This window comes from Chionomys nivalis, chromosome 1, assembly GCF_950005125.1.
Source record: "Chionomys nivalis chromosome 1, mChiNiv1.1, whole genome shotgun sequence".
NCBI lineage: Eukaryota > Metazoa > Chordata > Mammalia > Rodentia > Cricetidae > Chionomys > Chionomys nivalis.
The window spans coordinates 167905980-167923571 of record NC_080086.1 but is presented as its reverse complement, the minus strand read 5'-3'; the positions used below and the strand labels follow the sequence as shown (position 1 = coordinate 167923571).

The 17592-nt window shown below is 39.3% G+C and overlaps 1 protein-coding gene across 7 annotated transcripts in view; it reads right to left on the bottom strand.

The window, feature by feature from the left end:
* Positions 1-14002, bottom strand: part of Cnot4 (CCR4-NOT transcription complex subunit 4) — a 109906-nt gene extending 95904 nt beyond the window's left edge. For all 7 annotated transcript variants that reach the window (XM_057765166.1, XM_057765192.1, XM_057765175.1 and 4 more), the window contains exon 1: positions 13787-14002. The gene's annotated coding sequence lies outside the window, so the exon portion shown is untranslated. The remainder of the gene's footprint in view (positions 1-13786) is intronic.
* Positions 14003-17592: the final 3590 nt, after the last annotated feature.

Genomic DNA, 17592 nt, shown 5'->3' with positions numbered 1-17592 from the left:
TTAGTCCTTATCTCAAAAACTTAAAAACAGTATTTTCCTTAGTATCATGACAAAGTTTTCAATTTTTTTTAACATTTTGTTTTTACTTATTTATAAACTTTGCTTATATTTATAATGTGTGTGTGTGTGTGTGTGTGTGTGTGTGTGTGTGTGTTTGGGGAGGGGGTATCGAGAAGTTACAGGCGGTTGTAACCCATCTGATGCAGGTGCTAAGAACCTAGTAGCTCCTCTGGAAGAGCAGAAAATGTTTTTATCCACTGAGCCATCTCTCCAGATCTGCATTCCAAGTTTAAATAATTCTTTTTTTTTTTTTTAAGCAAGGACTCACTCTATAGGCTTGAAACTCAGATCAGGCTGGCCTCAAGTTTGAGACATTCCTCCTGCCTCTATCTCCTGATGGCTGGATTACAACAAGCATGACCTACCACTCTGAGCTCTAGACTCAGTAATATAAAAAGAAAAGAATAGGGTTGGGGATGTAGCTCACTGGTAGTACACTTCAGTCAATGTAAGGAATGCCCGGTATCAAAAAGAAAAAAAAAAAAAAAAAACACAATAATAATCCTCTTGCTGTCTTAAAACTACAAATAAGAAAAAATAATGATGTCTGAGTCTTCATTGCTAATGTGAGACAATTCTTTTTTAAGAGACAAAGGTTTCCCCTAAAATAACCTATGCTGCAAAATGCCTGTGTGTAGCAATGTTCTCTATATGCTTGAAATTAATAGCTAAGTCATGAAGTTGGAGGCATGGGTAAGTGGCTAAGAGTACTTCTTAGTCTCAGAGTACCCAAGTTTGACTCCCAACACATGTCAAGTATCTCACAACCACCTAGAACTCCAGCTCTAAGCCATCCAATGTCCTCTTTGGCCTGTGCAGACACTCACACATGTGGCATACATTCACACATACAAACACAGACACACAAAGGTTCTCCTGCACAAATTAAATCTTAAAATGTAACATTAACACATTAAAAAGAAAACATGCTTTAAAAAAAAAATCCCCAAAGAGAAGGCAAACGATGTTTTGTGTTTAACAACTATAACTAGATAAATAAATTTTAAAAAGTCAAAATAGCTCTGCCAGCTAGACATAGTAGCACATGCCTATAATTCCAGCACCACAGAGACTGAAGCAGCATGTTTGACGTCAGCCTGGGCTATATAGCAAGACCCTGTAGTAAAAAGCAAAACTGAAAACAATGACAAGATAGCTAGCTCTGACACACTACAAAAATGAAGGTGCTCTAAGGATAGAGGTATGTCAAGCAGATTATAGGCTGCATATCCCTGAAATGCTTGAAGGAGTGTTTTAGAGTTAAGACTGAGGGAGATTCTAGAGTATGTGTGTGTATAAAATGAGACAGGTACAAAATTAAGATCAGTACATGAAAGTCATTTTATTTCATATATACCTTAAACTTAAAGACTCGATATCCTAAGAAAAACTTTTAGTCTCAGTATATCTTATCTGCCATTTGACTGTGATTTCTCATGTGAGGGAGGTATAGAACTTCCCACTATGGTTATCAGGTTAATGTTCCAGTTTCAGTTGGGAGCATTTTGGAATTTGAAGTTAGGGGTAATCAACTTATATTTTTCAATAATGTACTACATTACATCTTAGTTTTTATTATTAATATTACACAAATGCCACAACATCCATAGCATTAGGTAGATCTTTTATAAGCAAGGAAAAAAATGACAGGTAAAAATGTAAATTTAAAATTCTAGGCACTTTGGGCTTCAGAGAGTTTTAGCCTTGATTGTGTGAAACTTTGAGATTTGTGAGTAAAATACAACATAAGAATATTTCAGATATTGAAAGAATCAAAAAGTAAATACATTTATTATTCATCTACCATTTACAAAGCTAAAAGAATCCCATATATATATACACTTTAAAACACAAAGTAAAGCTGGAGAGATGGCTTGGCAGTTAAGAGTACTGTCTGCTCATGTAGAGGACTGGGGTTCGATTCTCAATTACACAGTGGACTACAGTCACCTGTAACTTCTGTTCCAGGGCATCTGATACCCTATTCTGACCTCCACAGGGACCAGGTACACACTTAGTGAACAGACATATATGTAAGGCAAAACATTGATGGAGGAAGGTCATTGGTTAACTAATAAAGAAACTGCCTTGGCCCATTTGATTGGCCAACCCTTAGGTGGGTGGAGTAGACAGAAGAGAATGCTGGGAGAAAGAAGCCGAGTCAGGAGTCGCCATGATTCTCCCATTCCAGACAGACGCAGGTTAAGATCTTCCCTGGTAAGCCAGCTCGTGGTACTACACAGAATATTAGAAATGGGTTAGATCAATATGTAAGAGCTAGCCAATAAGAGGCTGGAACTAATGGGCCAGGCAGTGATTAAAAGAATACAGTTTCCGTGTAATTATTTCAGGTAAAGCTAGCCATGTGGGCAGCCGGGTGGTGGGGACGCAGCCCCGCCGCTCGTATTACAACAAAACATTAATACAATAAAAGTAAGTAAAGACATAAAACTTAAAAAACATAAAATGAGCTGGGCATAGTGACACACACCTTAATCCCAATACTTGAGAGGAGGCAGGAAGATTAGAAGTTCAAGGGTTATCCTCTGCTACAAGTAGCTTTCCAGGGGCTGGCAAGAAGGTTCAGTAGGTTTGCTACCAAACCTGATGCAATAAGTTTGACCTCTAGAATTCAAATTGTAGAGGGAAAGAATTCCTAATAGCTCTAAACTCCAAATGCACCCCATGGAATGCACATGCTCACACAAGTACACAATAAATAAATAAAGGACTTTTAAAAAAAATTCAATGTGGGCCAGGGGCACACACCTTTAATCCCAGCACTTGGGAAGCAAAAGCAGGCGAATCCCTGTGAGTTCGAGGCCAGCCTAGTCTACAAGAGCTAGTTCCAGGACAGCTAGGACTGTTACACAGGGAAACCCTGCTTCGAAAACAAAAACAAAGTGACTTTCAGGCTAGCTTAAGCTACATAAGCTTCTGTCTCCAGAAAGGAAGGGGAAAAAGACACAAAGAACAGGGCTATAACTCAATAGTATAGTCCTTGCTAGCACGAGCATGGCAAGACAGAGAGAGGAGGGGAGGGGAAAGAACTTTAAAATGTGAAAATTGCCTTGACAAAATGGAGCATGCTGTCTAGAAATATACAACAGTTGAAGAAAGTTGATTTAATGAAGGTCAACAAACTAAATAAAATATTTTCAAGGGTCTCAGAACAGCAACAACACATACACATAAACACACACACGCACACACACCAAAACAAAGATGGTTGATGTTTAACCAGTTTTAAAATCCGTATGCAGCACTGGCCTGTGTTCATGTATACGTGCACATGTTTGAGCATGTACATACGGAAGTCATAGATGGACACTGGCATCTTCTTCAGTCACTCTCTGACTTACCCACTGAGACACAGTTTATCATTGAATGTAAAGCTCAGGGACTCAGTGAATTCTTTTCTCTGCCTAAGCTGGAATTACATGGGCCCAACATACTCAGCTGTTTAGGTTGGTTGTTTTTTTGTTTTTTCAAGTAGGTGCTAGAGATCCAAACTAAGGTCCTAATGCTTATATGGCAAGCATTTTATCAACCAGGCCATCGCTTCAACCTCCAAGAGTACTTTTGTAAAACCAAGCATACCAAAGTAAATCAAAGAATAAATTTTCATTTCACAATGTCCTTATACTTCGTCACGCTGACCTTAAAATCCTATTCATCCCAGCCAGGTGATGGTAGCACACACCTTTAATCCCAGGACTGGGGAGGCAGAAGCAGATGAATCTCTGTGAGTTCAAGGCCAGCCTGATCTACAAGTTAGTTCCAAAAGAGGTGGCACCAAAGCTACACAGAGAAACCTTGTCTCAAAAAGAAAAAAAAAATCCTATTCATCCTTAAGAGAAGCTCAAGTTTTCAATATTTAATGTCCTTATTCATCAGAATTTTCTGCCATTCTTTCTGCCTCATCAAGCCATCATTAAACTTTAAATATACCTAATAATATTTCCTAAGTATAATTATTCAATATAAGCTGTCTCATAACTTATCTATACTAACAAACACACAGAAGCAGATAAAATAAAATTCACTGTAAAAGTGGGCAGACACTGAGGTACACATTTGTAGCCCCAACAACATAGGAGACACGGGCAGAAGGATCATTTTAAATTCAGCACACTTTGTAGCTCTACAAAGCAAGACTGTCAAAAAAAAAAAAAGAAAAAAAAAGAAAGATGCTTTACTTTTTACTATCTTAATATTTCATGTTTTCCTCACTATTACCCAGTGAATAAATACCAAAAATTGTTTTAAAAAGCTGAATTTCTTTTTTAGGTTATTTGTGTAATCATGTATCACTTCCTTACCGAAAAACTGCTTCTATATTAGCCATCATAATGTTGGCCTATAGTCCCAGCTACTCAGAAAGGTGAGACAAAAAGATGACTTGAGGGTGTTGCAGCTCAGCAGTTAAGAGCACTGCTCTTCCAAAGGTCTTGAGTTCAATTCCCAGATGAGACCTAGTGTGTTCTCTTCTGGCCTGCAGGCTTACATGTAGGCAGAACACTGTATACAAAATAAATAATTTTTTTTTTTTTGGTTTTTTGAAACAGTGCTTCTCTGTAGCTTTGGAGCCTGTTCTGGAACTAGCCCTTGTAAGCCAGGCTGACCTCAAACTCACAAAGATCCATCTGCCTCTGTCTCCCCAGTGGTGGGATTAAAGGCGAGTGCCACTACCACCTGGCAAATAAATTTAAAAAAAAAAAAAAAAAAGGTGACTTGGGCTGCACCCCAGCCTAAATAAAAGACTCTACTAGCAGCAGATAAGAGAATGACCTTGCAAAAAAAAACAAAATTCCAACTCCCTTTTCTGGGTACCCATACACACTTAAAATATACACATAGACATACACATATACGCATAAAGATAAATCTTTTTTTAAAAAAGGCAATTCCACCTCCATTCTTTAATGTTTCTCAGAACAGCTTCCCCACTGGTCTTTAATACTTCAAACAAAATGAAGCCATTAACCCCAAATTATTCTCCTAAAAAATACCACCATGTAACTCCTGACCCTTACTTTTGGGAGTGGGAGGTCCCTAACCTCTCTGTAGACTGAATTCAACCGATTCTAATCATATACTTCATAAACCAACTCTACTTTACTTACACAAAATAATCTGCTACAATCCAAATTAACACTCTCTTCCAGAAAGATCAGACTTCTTACATCCCCCTCACCAAGTGTTTGCTGATGCTTTCATCCCCCACATGGAATGTATGGAATGTTCTTCTGGAGATGCTCTGAAGATACAATGAGTTCATAATCTTTATTTAAGTCCCACTTTCTTCATGAAGCCTCACTCCCACAACTCTCATGTGAAGACAATGGACTCAACTTTATGTATTATATACATTGCTTGAACACTGCTCGGACGGTGCTGGTTATACTATTATATTCTTGTCAAGATAAATACAGACTGTCACTATCCAGCATGTGGGTCTATAATATGCACTCAACTATTTAAAAAGCTGACTGACTGCATGATTTGATTAAAATTCAAAGTATTTGATTATGTCAAAAGAGTTCTAGTACAAAAGAAATAATGTGGTGATTAGGATTTTCCTCCAAGTGGTGCAGTGTCAAGAGTATTAGGAGAAAAGGTAAAGTGAGTGGAGCAGAGATGAAACCAAACTGACTATGGTGCTGCTCATCTTTGAGGCTCAGTGACAGCTACATCACAGTTCATAATTACTTCCTATTTGATCAATTTTTTTTCACGAAGTTTTTTGTTTTTGGTTTTTGTTTTCTCTTGGTTTTTCAAGACCGGGTTTCTCTATTTAACCCTGGCTGTCCTGGAACTCGCTATATAGATCAGGATGGCCTTGAACTCAGAGATCCACCTGTCTCTGCCTCCCGAGTGCTAGGATTAAGCACAGCATGGCTTCATTTTTTTTTTTTTTTTTTTTTTTTTTTAGAGGATTTGATCTGGTTAGAATGCTTTCCTACACTAACCCCACATCAAACAGAGGTCTGATCTCCAAAATATACAAAGAACTCAAGAAATTGGACACCAAAAGATCACATAACCCAATAAAAAAATGGAGTACATACCTAAACAGAGAACTCTCAACAGAGGAATCTAAAATGACTGAAAGACACTTAAGGAAATGTTCAACATCCTTAGTCATCAGAGAAATGAAAATCAAAACAACTCTGAGATTCCATCTTACACCTGTAAGAATGGCCAAGATCAAAAACACTGATGACAACTTATGCTGGAGAGGTTGTGGGGAAAAGGGAACACTCCTGCATTGCTGGTGGGAATGCAAGCTGATACAGCCCCTTTGGATGTCAGTGTGGAGATTTCTCAGAAAATTAGGAAACAACGTTCCTCAAGACCCCATAATACCACTTTTGGGTATATATCCAAAGGATGCTCAATCATGCCACAAGGACACGTGCTCAACTATGTTCATAGCAGCTTTGTTTGTCATAGCCAGAACCTAGAAACAATGCCCCTCGATCGAAGAATGGATAAGAAAAATGTGGTATATTTACACAATGAAGTACTACACAGCAGAAAAAAATAACAGCTTGAATTTTGCAGGAAAATGGATGGAACTAGAAAACATTATTTTGAGTGAAGTAACCCAGATACAGAAAGACAATTATCACATGTACTCACTCATAGGTGGTTTTTAAGCATAAAGCAAAGAAAGCCAGCCTACAAACCACAATCCCAGAGAATTTAGACAACAATGCGGACACTAAGAGAGACTTACATAGATATAATTTACATGGGAAGTAGAAAGTAGAAAAAGGCAAGATCTCCTAAGTAAACTGGGGACCTGAGAGAGGATTGAATGGGGGAGGGGAGAGGCAGGGATGGGAACAGAGAAAAATGTAGAGCTCAATAAATATAAAAAAAAAGAGCCGGGTGGTGGCGGCGCACGCTTTTAATCCCAGCACTCGGGAGGCAGAGGCAGGCGGATCTCTGTGAGTTCGAGACCAACCTGGTCTATAAGAGCTAGTTCCAGGACAGGCTCCAAAACCACAGAGAAACCCTGTCTCCAAAAAAAAAAAAAAAAAAAAAAAAAAAAAAAAAAAAAAAAAAAAAAAAAAAAAAAAATGCTTTCCTAGCACGTGTAAGCTCTTAGATCCCCACCTTCCATTAAATAATAATAATAATAAAATATTATCTTAATTTCACTTTAAATAATACCCACAAAATACATTATAATACCTTTTTTCCAGGGGGTTACTAATGTTATGGATCACTGGCACCTCAAAATGTGTCTGAAGCAAACAAAAGGTTTGCTTTGGTTTTTTGAAACAGGGTCTCACTATGGAAGCCCAAGTCAGTCTCTAAGTATTGACATTACAGGTCTATACTAGCAGCGCAGGTGCACGCCTTGAATTCATGATGATGGTGTCTCACCTGCACTACCAGGCCTAGATTGTAATTAACTTATTTATCCAACAAATATCTAGAACTCCATTGACAATAAAAGAAAGGTTTCTAGAAAGATCCAATCTGACAGGGAGTTTGCAGCATCTATATTCTTTTCTTCAAGTTATTAAAAGTAAACTGGAGGAATATATATCATCAAAATATAAGAAATCTCCATGAAAAGTAAAATTAATCTTACCACCAAAGCAATACTGTCTATATTAGACACTCTTATTCAATTTTGGCATCTACAAATGGTACAAACAATTGCTGAAAATTTAAAAAAAAAACAGAAAAAAAGTCAAGTAAAATATGGAAAGCAGCAAACTAATTTTAGTTTTTTAAAATAGAGGAAAAACCTGCTACAACCAAGGTTCAATAACCTAAGTCAGCCAATGTCAAGTCAGTAAGTTCACAATCTAAAGACATCTGATGCCCAAACAGGGAATGAATTAAATAGGTTCCTTAATTATATGAAAATAACATCTTATTGAGAGACAGAAAAACATGCTTAAGAATTTCCAAATACTTGGCTTAATAACAAGGTATCTGTTACTGTTAAGGAAATAGTCTACCCCTTGGCTATGTCATTAGATAGCTACCATTCAGATTCAGCCACTGCTTTTTCTACATCATTTGCTAATCCCTTCTACAAGCAGTAATATAAAAAACTACTATTTTTAAGTAATGGTATTTTTTTTCCCAATTACGTTGGGTTTTAAGTTTGGTTTTGGGGTTTTTCCCCACCTATACCCTTTGTTGTTATTTTGTTCTGTTTGTTTTGAGACAGGGTGTCAACTGTGTAGCTCCGGCTGTCCTGGAACTCACTGTGTAAACCAGACTGGCCTCAAACTCAGCTCTGCCTGCCTCTGTTTCCCAAATGCTGGGACAAAAGGTATGCACCACTACACCTGGTATTTGACCTTTGTTTTTACACACTGTTTTTGCAAACATTCAATTTGATCATTTAGATTTTTATTTCTAGACCATTAACTGCTTAACTTCTTAAGAGATGAGGTGTTTTTAGTAACCATACCACACAGTAAGTTTCTGAAGTGATATCTAACACGCATGCTATTCAAATAGCAAGGCTTACCCTAGTAACAATACATCATCTACCTATCATTTAATGCAAGTAAAGCTTAAAAGAGGAGAATTTTTCTATATAAACAGCTTAATAATAAAGAAGCCATCTTCACAAATATACTGAGATAAAGAATCATTTCAGATTGCCTTAAACTCATACATCTTTATTTTAGGCTTTCCTCTTCTGACAACAGAAAACCATGCAAATAAATTACAACAAAGATGTAGCTAAGTAGTGATATAATTGCTTCACATAGACAAGGCCAGAAATGTGTTCCTTAGCATGGAAAAACTAAACAAAACAAAAATGTCAGGTGCCAAAAAACGTTGAAATCACCCATAAACAACTTTGGGCACAGGAGGTGGGGAGTGTCAGGACATCAAACCAAACCAACCAAACAAACAAACAAAAACCCACAAAACTTAAAGAACCAGGGTGGGAGAGGATAGCTTACATGGCTTTTGTTCTACAAGTTTGAGGATCTGAGTTCTATCCTCAAAACTCACTGGGCATGGAATGCACTTGAAATGCCAGCCTGGCTAGACAAAGACTGGGGAACCCTATGCTTTCAAGGAGAGCCCATCTAGACTAATCGGTGCATTTCAAGTCAATGAGAAACTCTGTCCCCATTCCTAAAGTTGCCACCTGAAGTTGTTCTCTGTGCACACACAGAGAGACAGCCATTTTTTAATTATGAAAGAATAACATAGGAGAACTCACTACATTACTACATTTGAAAAAGTTGGTATTTTACTACACAGTCTTTCAACTAAAGAACTCTACAAAATTAGCTGGGCATGGTGGCAAAAGCCTTTAATCCCAGCACTCAGGAGGATCACTGTGCATTCCAGGCCAGCCTGGTCTAGAGTTCCAGGACAGTCAGAGTTGTCACACAGAGAAATCCTGCCTTAAAAAAAAAAATTCAAATCTATAAAATGAGATTAAAAATTTTGAAATAAAATGTGTAAATACCCATAACTTGATCAAAGAAGTATATTATGCTATCATAATTCATGTAGTCTCAACTTTTGAGAAAAAAATACATTAAATCTTTAAGTTACCAGGATTATCATAACTTTCTTTTCAAGAATGGGTATTTGTAGATGTTCCCAATAACTCTAAGGGAATATACAATTTATAAAACGTTAGAATGTGTTACGAAGTTTTATCTGATACATCCTATTCCTGTGGGATGAAAACCATTTACAAGTTTCATTTAGATTAAGAAATCCTTTGGGAAATGTATGTAGTACATTCTAGTTATTCTGTTTCTAGAACAGCAAAAACCTCTATAACCTATTTCCCTACTGTTTTTGTTTCAAAACCAACTTAGTTCACTATAACTTCCTTGCCAAAAAGTCAAGGAAATATTAGAGGTAGTGACAGAACTATTTAAATTTTCAGCAGAGATTGAGGCTTTCGCAAATTTAACCTATCTCACACATTCTACAAAAACACTATTACTTGCAGTCATATTTTTAAAATAATCATTAAAATGAAGAGTGTATCTTCATTTTAAAACAAGGAGTAAGGAGGGAAAAAAGAAAAGCTTCTAAAACCAAACTGCTTTTTCATTCTCTTAAGACAAAATCCTTTTTACAATAAAACTCCCTAAAAACTACTGTCTAACATTCAGGAGCCTCCATGTTCTAGCCTAGTACCACAAAAATATATGTAAAACTCCCCTAATGCTAACTCATCCTTCGGCAACACCTTCTATCTTTTTACTGAGTTATCCAGGACTAGTTATATGGTAGCTCACACCTGTAATTCCAGCCTAAAGAAGCTGGAGCAGGAGTGGTCCTGTGTTTCAAGGCAGCTTATGCTACACAGTCCAGGATAGTCTGAGCTACAGAATTAAGACCTTGTTTCAGAACAAAACCAAAGTAATGAGTTGCAAGTTATCTCTAGCATTTCCATTTAAATGAAGTTGACAATGTCACAAAACAATTTTATTTTATACTTTGCTGTTTGACTGTGTCTCTCATCATAATCAAATTAAAGGTTTGTCTATGTAACTTTCTGGGAAATTATATGGTAAGTCAACTTCAAGTAACTCATGTTAAAAATCGTACACAAACAATTCACTTGCAGACTTCAATTATTTAACTTGGCAGAAAGAATTCCAAATTATCAAAGGAAATCATTAAGTATGAAGCTGCCATGTTGAAAATGTTACAAATCTACACAAAAACATTTATAAAAGTCGGTTTACTTCCTATCAATGTGCCAAAGAACTTTTACAACTTCTCTAGACATTCTAAAGATTCCAATAAATTCACTTTTATTTCAAAAGTCTAGAAGAATTTAATGACCCCAGAGGAGAAAAAAACAACAAGATATTTAGTGAGCCAAATACTTTTACAAAAGAGAAGATGTATTAAAAACTCAATCACCCCTTCTATCAGACAAAGAGTCCTCTCCTTAGAACATACTGCTTACATTCAGCCAAGTATGATTGCCAAGAGTAGACAAGATTGTTCAAAGTGGCAAGCTTTCTACTAGCATCTATTTTTTACTTGGAGTTGAAGACAAGGTATTGATAAACTAAATGAAAAGTTATTTCTTTAAAAAAAAAAAAGAAAAAAAAACCTTCAAGGAAAGACAAGTTCTGCAATATAAATTGCTTCCAAGTCTCAGAAAAATAGAGATTTATTCAGTGTTGCCAAATAAGGGCTTAGGTAGCTAAAAGGGGAAAAAAGGAGCATTAGCCAGACTTGGGAGGGCACACCTAGCACTCAGAAGGCAAAGATAGGCAGATCTCTACAAGTTCAAGGCCAGCCTGATCTACAGTGCTTGTTCCAGGCCAGTCAGAGCTACATAAAAACCCTGATTCAAGAAAAAAAAGAAAAAGAAGCCAGGCAGTGATGGCACTAGCCTTTAATCCCGGCACTCGCATGCAATCCCAGCACTCGCCTGTAATCTCAGCACTCAGGAGGTAGAGGCCTATCTCTGTGAGTTCGAGGCCAGCATGGTCTACAAGAGCTAGTGCCAAGACAGGTTCCAAAGCTACACAGAGAAACCCTGTCTCGGAAAAAAAAGAAAAAGAAAAGAAAGGGAAAACGAAAAACAGAAAGAAGCAAAGCAAGCTTTATGAGCAGCTTTTCTAACCATTGTTTACATTTTTTAAAGACTTTTTCACAGTAACAGAATGTAACACCAAATACAAGAATACTCAAAATTTTATAGGTAAAATATGTAAAACTTACAAAAACCCAGAAATATGCAAACATGTCTAGAGGAACCGCATTTGTATTGCATGTAAAGCATTACTGGTTTTTCCAATAAGAGACAAACTGCATGAGATTGTTACTGTGACTTTACTTTCACATACTATGTGTGTGTATACATACAAAACAAAATAAAACAAAGCAAAACATATATACTGCAAAACAAACATTGTCTTTCATGACAGGGTTTCTCTGTGTAGCCCAGTCCTGGAACTTGCTCTGTAGACCAAGCTGGTCTTGAACTCATCGAGATTCCCCCATCTCTGCCTCCCAGGTGTGGGATTAAAGGTGTGTGCCACCACCACCTAGCTACATATATAGTAAGAACACAATATGTTATGTTCAAACATGACATGTGTGTATCTGACCTACATAATCCTATTTGTCTTTCTGGTAATTCTTCTTTCACTGTGATGTATTATAGCAAAGGCTCTGGCTTCTCTTTATATAAACTAAACATCTCAATTCTGCGTTCACTAAACTATGGACTATAAGTCACCCTCGCTCCTGAAGTTCTTGCTCTTATTATAGGAAATAACAGCTAAGTGCTACTGGATGTGCACAGCTTTATGACTTCTCTTCTATGGAGAAAAAATAAAGGAATTTAAGTTTACCCTCCAAAATACCAACTTCTTGCTTGCATACAAACTCAATGTATTTTTTCCATACAACTTAAGACAGAACGCATATCCTAGAAATGTCAAAAGAGGGAACTTCCCAGATCAAGAGAAAAAAAACTCAATTTACACTTAGCCAGAAAGGAAATCTCCACCCAAATCACAAATAGATGTTATCAATTAACCTAAACATCAATATAACGTAGGTAATAACCTAGTCTCAAAAGGAATCCGCTACCCGCAAATAATCAAAATACCATTTGTATTTGCATGCAGTGTTCGGAGGAATTCTCTGTGTGTGTGCCAGACTCATCTTGTTTTGAAACACTAAGCTGTTCTTTACGGGTATAATCAGCGTCCACATCAAGTGTCCCGAGGAAAGGCAATTCAGGAGAAGGCTGGGTGGCATGGAGAAGGCCGAAAATGAAAAGAAGGGTAAAAAACCATGGGCTAACAGAGCGAAGGAGCAGCAGAAAGATCGCACAATGCAAAACATTTCTCTGAGTAGCCTGCAGAAAGATCTTCTCTCTTAAGCCTAACAGTATCCTACCTCACGTCATTCACTTCCCAACTTCCTTTACTTTTCAAGGAACAACAAGGGGCATCTCCCCTCTTCTGGAAGTGTGTGTGGAAAGGCTCTCTGTACAGGAGAGAGGGAAGGAATCGACTCTTCGCAAGAAGGATGAGAAACAGGTGGGTTACACGGAGCAACGGAGCGGCAACATAATTTCGATACTCACGGGGTGGCTTTATATGACAGATGTGACTACAAGGAGACAGCACGTCGGAATCAGCTCGGGTCTGGCAGACAGACTGGGGGCTGACTGCACGCACTAGAGGGGGGGCAGAGGCTAGATCCAGGGCGACATCAGTGGAGAGAGGGAAAAAAGAAAAAAAGAAAAAGAAAAAACCCAAGCACCAAGCAGGACGTGTGGGCAATAAGCAGAAGCACCGGTCAGAGTAGAAGGATGGTTCTGGCTTGAGAGATCAGGGCCAGTTGGAAAGGACGTCAGAGGGGAAAGGGGGCTGGGGAACCAAGGAGGACCGAGACCTAAGGACACTGTTGCCAGAAAAATGCGGGAATAGCTGGCGATGAGAAGCCCTCTCGGCTCCTCAATTGAAGAAATTCTCGAAGGAGAGCCGGCGCCCGCCGCCGCGCTGCCTCCAGCCCGGCTGCCTTTTCCTGGTGGTAACTGCTGTGGCGTAGAGGGGAGAGGGAGGAAGAGGAGGAGGAGGAGGCAGCCAGAACAGGAGGAGGGTGAAGGCGAGGCGGGGGGTGGGGAGAAAGGGGGGTGCGGCCTGCACAGTCTCAGCGAAGCCTCCGCTCTCTCGTAGCCGGTCAGCCCCGGGTTTCCCCTAAGCCCAGCCCCGCAGACACTCACCCGCCTGTCTTGCCTCGCTTTTCCCTCAGCCGACTCCACGCGCTGCCGCGTCCTCACAGGAGACCAGTGAACCAGAGTCGGCGAAAAAAACTCTTCAGAACCGGGCCTGACTGCTTCAGTGAGTCCGACCTTTACGGCTAAGAGAGAGAGAGAGAGACTCTCAGCTTTCGGTGGGTTCCACAGCTAGACGGGCCACCATCTTACATTAGGGTAAGACTCCTCCGGTCTCCGGTGCGCAGGCGCATACCGATCCGGCTGGGAGGGGCGGGGGAGGGGCGGGACTAGCGGCAGGCGACCGAGTGGGAGGTTGCGGAGGACTGCTCCGCTGCACCCTGGGAGTTGTAGTCCTCGGAGAGCAAGCGCCCCGGGGCAGGCCGGGAATTGAAGTCATCCGTGGAGCGGGCGCTCGGGAGCTCGTACCTCACGTGGCTCCTGGAGCGCCGGCTTTCTTCTTGTTTTGCTTCCTCCTCTGCCGGCGTGTGTGGCTAGTGTGTCATGTGGTCGGCGGTTTTCATTAATGTTTGCTGAAATGTAGGAAACCAAAGCTCTACGAAACTGATTTGGAGGGAGCAGGGACGTGTCTTATCTGCCCCGCCCTCCATAGTTAGGTATCCTACGGGGGCGTCGTGGAGGTAGAATCAGGTTGAGGTTTGCAAGAGCGCGGGATTTGATCCTAGAGTGAGGACTTGGTACTGTTTGGAAAAGTGAGCGTTCGTTTCCCGGTCTTTGCGCCTCCTGCTACCAGCAGGGTTGATCTCATCCTCACGGCAAAATCGCCGGTGAAGAAATATCCTGAATTGCCAGATGCCTTTTTCCTAAGAGAATTCGTGCCGTCTGAGCAGCGTGTGTTGCTGATGCGGAACAGTATGCGGACTTTACTGCACACTCCTGTGGGCTGCGAGTCCAGCCTGCACAGCTGTGTGCGTCAGGTTCGCAAACTGCACAAATAAACACGTCCCAAAGAATGTAAACCAACCGCAGCCGGTTCCAGCACCAAGAAATCCTAAATAGCAAAATCGATCAATGTTCAGCGCTTACCTGGTTACCTCCTAGAATTCCGTTGTAGGTGGCGCTCCCGGGGCGGTCGATTCTGTTTATTGCCTGTATATTCTTCACCCATTCGTACAAATTCTGAGCTCCTCCTTGGTACCTAGCCCTGTGCCATATGCCTGGAACATACAACAGTGAGCAAAGCACAGATCTCCAGTTCCCATTCCAGCGTGTGTGCACGTGCTGGGGTTTAGAGAAGCGAAAGGAAACGAATTCTCAAATCCAGGATTGAAATATATAGGATACGACTGTGAATATACCACAGTGGTAGCACAGGGTCTGGCACACTTGAGGCCTGAAAGCAAAAGGAGGGAGGGAGGATTTAAAACAGAAAAGAGCAGAGTAAGGAAAGAAATTGAAGTTTTAAAATCGGAAACCTTTAATGAGAAGCCCTCATTTCATTTTTTAAAATAATTTTTCTATGGTTCCATTTTCACTTAAGCTAGAGTTAATAGTTTTTGTGGGTTGATTTTTGTTGTTGTTGTTGTTTAGTTTTTGTTTTGTTTTGGTTTGGTTTTTGGTTTTTCGAGACAAGGTTTCTCTGTGCAACAGTTCCAGCTGTCCTAGAATTCATTATGTAGACCAGGCTGACCTCGAACTCACAGAGATTCGCCTGCCGATGCCTCCTAAGTGCTGGGATTAAAGGCATGCGCCACTACCGCCCAGTTAGGGTCAAAAATTTTAGTGAAGAATTAGTAACAAACTCATACTTAACTGAATTTGAAGTTACAAAATCATATAAAATGATTACCTGAAAAGCTTGGAAAACCATTTGCATTCATCTTCAGGTACTTAAATGTCTAAATATTCCATACAGGTGGCACATATATTTTTAAAATCTGATCATTTGTGTATAGATATTGTATATTATATATATATATATCATAATTCTACACTGGATAAACAAAATAGTGAAACGAACAAATAAGGATTTTTTTTAAATTTTATACAGTGGCTTCTTATGTAACTCAGGGTGGTCTTGAACTTGTAGTTCACACCTTTAATCCCTGAACTCAGGAAGTAGACGCAGATGAATTTCTGTGCGTTCTAAGAATTCAAAGCCAGCCTGGTCTTACAGCATATTCAAAGCCAGCAAGGATTACATAGTGAGAGATATCTTTTCTCAAAAATAATTACCCAAAAAAAGGGGAACCAGACAGGGTTTCAGTTAGTGTAGGGGAGAGATGAAAGAGGTTAATTGGGGGAGGTGATGAAAATGACCCAAACCTATGTATACGCATATGAAATTGCCAGGAAAAAAAAAAAGAATTTAAAAAATTAAAAAGAATCACACATTTGGACATGGTGCTATGAGACCTTGTCTCAAAGTAAAAAAAATCATAATTAAAGCCTGGGGACGTAGCTGAGTGGTAAAGTACCTGCCTGGTGTAAAAGCCCTGAGCTCAATCTTCACAGCTAAAAATAGAAAAGTTACAAACTAATATATAGTAAAATTACCAATGTTTCCATAAGCACAATTGCTCTAAACATATAACAAATTCATCATTTGCTAGCATTTAGAACAAAATCTCCCACGTATATGAAAGCTGTGTGTGTGTTTTTGTTCTCTGGTGTACAACACCAATCTATCCTTAGTTGCACCATGATAGTTTCCTAATATACTCGTTATTTGTTGGAACTAAAACCACAAACAACTCTGTGTTCATTTGTTTTTGTGTTTATTTGGTTTTTTGTTGTTGTTGTTGCTGTTGTTTTTTCTTCGAGACAGGGTTTCTCTGTAGCTTTGGAGCCTATCCTGGAGCTAGCTCTTGTAGACCAGGCTGGCCTCGATCCTCGAACTCACAGAGATCCTCCTGCCTCTGCCTCCCGAGTGCTGGGATTAAAGGCATATGCCACCACTGCCTGGCAACTCTGTGTTCATTTATAAAAACAAGATAGACCTTAGATAATTGGATGTAAGTTGCATTCAGATACTCATAAACAGGACTTTCACCTATGATGGGACATTTAAAAGTCATCAGGGACATAAAGTGGCTATTCACATAAAATTATGAGGAACAGTTTCCCTATTTTTGTAGGAAAACTAGTATGTGCCCTTAACTACTGAGCCAACTCTTCAACCCCAGGAATGTGTTTCTATAAAATCACAGAAAAAAAAAATCACAGAATTCATGCACATTATCACTGTGAAGAGGCACCATGACCACAGCAACTGTTATAAAGAAAAACATGTAATTGAGGTGTGCTTGCAGTTCAGAGGCTCAGTCCATATCATCATGGTGGGGAACATGGTGGTATGCAGGCAGTCATGGGGCAGGCTACATTTTGATCAGAAGGTAATAGGAAGGTGACTGAAACACTATGCCTATCATGAGCATAGGAAACCAAAAATCCACCCCCACAGTGACACACTTCCTCTAACTAGGCCATACCCACTCCAACAAAGCCACGCCTCCTAACAATGCCACTCCCTATGTGTTGGGTGGGAGGGCAATTACATTCAAATAGCCACCCACATCCAATATGTAATGTGTAGTTAGAGTCTTGAGAGAATTATGACTGGAAGGGAAAGGAGAAGAAACTTAACTTTCTTCAGAAATTGTTACATTGATTTATGGTTATTTATATTAATCAGTTTTATACATTTTCAAAAATAGATCACTGCTATGTTGAGAATGAATTGGAGAAAGACAAGAATTAAATTGGAGCAACTAATTAAGAGAATATTTCAGTCATCCATATGGTTACTCTGATTGTGGTGACAAAAAAAAGACATAAAAAGGTAATAAATTCAA